The sequence below is a fragment of the Phodopus roborovskii genome, unplaced genomic scaffold, assembly GCF_943737965.1.
Source record: "Phodopus roborovskii unplaced genomic scaffold, PHOROB, whole genome shotgun sequence".
NCBI classification, from domain to species: domain Eukaryota; kingdom Metazoa; phylum Chordata; class Mammalia; order Rodentia; family Cricetidae; genus Phodopus; species Phodopus roborovskii.
This window is the reverse complement of record NW_026126517.1, coordinates 41,917,381-41,921,671: the sequence shown is the minus strand read 5'-3', so window position 1 is coordinate 41,921,671 and position 4,291 is coordinate 41,917,381.

Sequence of the window (4,291 nt, the reverse complement as noted above, 5' to 3'; positions counted from 1 at the left end):
ATGGTGGGACCTTCACAAAATTTACCTAGTTGTTTCCTACTGAGCAGTCACTATCTTTCCTTGTCTGGCTTCAAGTGTTTTTCAAATAAAGTGGATGGAGATGGTATTTATGTGTCTTACGTGGCAATATAAGTCATCTAGACTGTAAGCAGAAACACTTCTGTTTGTGGGTTTTGTGGTTATTTTTGTTTGCTATTTTGGTTGTTTTCAGAAATGGTCTTGCTGTGTAGCTCAGACTAACCTTGACCTTAAAACGCTCCTGCCTTGCCTCAGTGCTGTGGTTATAGGTGTGTGCCACCATGTCTGGCTCTGATCATTTATTTATTTGTGTTTTTGAGACAGGGTTTCTGTGTGTCCCTGGCCATCCTGGAACTAGCTGTGTAGACCAGGCTAGTCTCTAACTGACAGAGATCGGCCTGGCTCTGCCTCCCCAGTGCTGGGATCAAAGGTGTGCGCCACCACCACCTGGCTCCTATGATCATTTATTTTTTATTTGCTGAATTGGCTTTATTAGAAGGGAGTTTGTGACATGCCCACTTTACACTGGTCTTAAGGTTCTGCAAATATACAAAGCTTTCCTATCAGGGCTTTATATAAATTCTTTTCTCTGTCTAGAATTGTCTTTGTAGCCATATATCCCTTTTTCATCTGAACAGAGGCCTTCTTAGAAGGGAAGTAGTGGTGCACACTTTTGATCCCAGCAGTAGGGAGGCAGAGGCAAGTGATCTCTGTGAGTTTGAGACTAGCCTGGTCTATAGAGCGAGTTCCAGGACAGCCAGAGCTATACAGAGAAACCCTGTCTTGGGGGGAGGGAGGGAGGTTTTCTTAGACAATTCTATAGTACTGAATTTTTATTTTGTCTTTTTCAGCCCAGGCTGGCCTCAAACTTGGAAACGATCTCAGCCTCCCAATTACTGGAAGTCAGGCAAGAACCACCATACTCAGCTGCTTCTACTAGACTGTAGGCAGGAAGTTCTGTTTAATTTCCTGTAGTCATTTCAGGGCCAGGCATAGTATACATGTATGTTTGTGGGTTTTTTAAATTTCTATTTGTGTTTATTTTAAGGTGAGTCTCATGTAGCCCAGGCCTTGAACTTACTACGAAACCCTTAAACTCCTAATCTGCATACCTCCACCTCCCGAATTCAGAGATTACAGGTGTGCAAAATCATACCCAGCTTCCAAGCATTTAATTTATTAATACTAAGATGAATGAATGAGTACGTGAAGGAATGAGTGTTTGAGCTCTTCCTAGTGCTTGTCACATAGCAATACAATCACACTGGGGACACTCGGCTCATAGGAGCACGCCTCTGGACTCTGACTACATTTGACCCTCCCTCAGCCGTGCTGTCTCTAGTGATAACAGCGGCCCCTGCATACTGGCCAGAGGAGAACTGACAGGTGAGGCTGATGAGTTCCAGGCCCAAGCCTTGGGCCTCACATAGACCCACAGAATGGGATGCTGGGCAGGAGCCAGAGCTAAGCTTCCATGATGTCATTGTCTTCAAGGGACACCTCCCTCCCAGCCCTTCTCAGTGCTGCCTGCCACTCTGAAGAAAGTCTCAGCCAGGCAGAGAGGTCCATGCCTCTAATCCCAGCAGAAGCAAACCAGAAGAATCACTGAACATTTGATGCCAGCTTGTTCTACATAGTGAGCACAAGCCAACTAGGGCTCCATAGTATAGAGAGTCTATCACAAGAGCAAACAAATGAAGGATACAGCCTCTTTCCTGGTTCTGGGTCCAAACCCATTTGTGACCACTGACAACTGTTAGAATACACCAGGCCCTGAGTTCAGTCTTTAGGACCAAAAATCAAAGCAACTATTGGCTTATTGGCAGAACAAGAAAGAAGTTGTTTGATAAAGTGAAAAGTATTCCTTAAAACATTTTTAACAATTCTCAGTGAGCTGGAGAAAACTCAGGACACTTCTGTCTCAAACTCCTAACTTTTGTCAAAGGAAGAAATAGATTTCAATGGATGATGCATGTAGGTTGTTTAGCATCGTGTTTGAGACTTTGTGTTTTTACTTTATCTTCTGACCACTTCTAGCTAACCGCTTAAGATTGACTTCCCTGGCTGGGTAATGGTGGCACACACCTTTAATCCCAGCACTTAGGAAGCAGAGGCAGGAGGATCTGTGTGAGCTTGAGGCCAGCCTGGTCTACAGAGTGAGTTCCAGGACCAAGACTACACAGGAAACCCTGTCTCAAAAGACCAAACTATGTATTTATCATATATAGTATTCTGCATGCAGATATGCCTGCACGCCAGAAGAGGGCACCAGATCTCATTATAGATAGTTATGAGTCACCATGTTTGCTGGGAATTGAACTTAGAACCTCTGGAAGAGCAGGCAGCATTCTTAACCCCTGAGCCATCTCTCCAGCCCCTCACCATAGGAATTCTGGGATTTCACTATATCACCGGGTTCTGGAGATAAACTCAGGATGCTTTTCCTTGTTGAGCCAATTCCTCAGCCCTATTTTCTTTCTCTTTTTTAAAATTTATTTATTTATTATGTATAGTGTGCTAGCTACATATTTGTCTGCACACAAGAAGAGGGCATCAGATCTCATTTTAGATGGCTGTGAGCCACCATGTGATTGCTGGGAATTGAACTCAGGAACTCTGGAAGAACAATTAATGCTCTTAGCTTCTAAGCCATCTCTCCAGCCCCATTTTCTTTTTCTTTATTTATTTAAGTATTTTTGTGTAGTTTCACTGTATTGCCCAGGTTGGGCTCAAGTATCCTCCCATGTAATCCTCTTCAGTAGGTAGGACTACAGGCATGCACCACTTTATCTAATCTTACTATTTTGTGTGTGCATTGATGAGGTGCCAGCTTGTATGCATCATTTGACTCTGGCCTAGGATAGAATATGCACCCTGTGTTACTGATGAGGAAACTGAAACTTGAAAGTATGTGACCTCCCCAACATTTATAACTCATTCAGTGTTCAGACCCTGCTGAACCTACAGGTTCTGGCTTCTCTCCGTTCCTCTCTCTCTCTCTTTATCTCTCTCCCGTCCCTTCTTCCCTCCTCTCTTGATTTTTTGAGACAGGATTAAGGGTCCAAATAGCTTCTTTTCCCTGTCAGCTCATCCTCCCTGGACCCTAGAGGCAGTGCTGTCCTGAGAGTTCATTTGGTCAGTCACTGAAACAAGGGAAGATGATCAAAATTTCTAGTTTGCAATCTTCCCTGAGGCTTGACTCAAGTGTTTTTACAGTTGGCAGTAAAAATGCTTCTCAGGGTCAAAGACAATCTGGCATAAAAGCCACAGACCCTGCCACTCCTACAGCAAGTGTCCTGTTAGTGGGGTCTCCAGGAGCCCCCAGTTCTGCATTCCCACAGGATGGAACGGGCTGTAGGTGGAGGCAGGAAGGTTAAGTCCCCTCACTCTTAGGCCTACAGAAGGGGACTGGCCTGTCTCAAAAGGAGTGGAGCATGAGCCAAGCCAGTCTGAGTGAAGAAGCCTGGGGTTGGAGTGGACAGCTCTACTTTCTAGTAGAGAAACTAAGGGCAGTAAACAGACACCAAGCATTGCTCAAACTCCTCAGAGAAAGGTCTCTGAAGCACTCAAAGTGAAAGGATTGTTTTGCTTTGTTCCGTTTGAGATTTATCTTTGTGTGTGTGTGTATATGTGTGTGTGTGTGATCATGTATGTGTCTGATGTGGGTGTGGGAGCAGAACTCAAATCCCCTGAAAGAACAGCAAGTGCTCTTAAATGCTAACCCATCTCCAGACCCCATGGGAGAAGTGTTACAGTCCCTGGCAGGTGGAAATCCAATCCAGGAGAGCAAGCTATACACTGGACGATGAGATAGATTGTTCTGAGTCAGGCTTTGAGGAACCTGGAAGGTTCTAAAGCATTAGAAATTACTAGGTTATGTGCAGGGCATTTCTTCAAAAGGAAGAGAGCAGTGGCCAGAGATCCTGGAGAATCTGAGCAGGCTCTGAAGGCAGGCTGTCATCTATGAGAGTGTGGCTGGACTGGACTGGCTGGATAGAGGTCTGTACAGGATCTCAGGGATGTGGTTCAGTTGGAGAGAGTGCTTGCCTAGCATGCTCGAAGCACTGAGTTCAGTCCCCAGTGACATATAAACTGGGCATCTAGATGCAAGCCTGTAGTCATAACACTGGGGAGGTGAGAGGCAGAAGAATTGGAGGCCAGCAGAGACTACATGAGACCTTGTCAAAAAACAACCATATAATCCATCCATGTGGCAAAGGCCCAAAGAGGGAAGGAAGTTTGACCCAAGGGGTTAATAGAGCCTTACTATAAA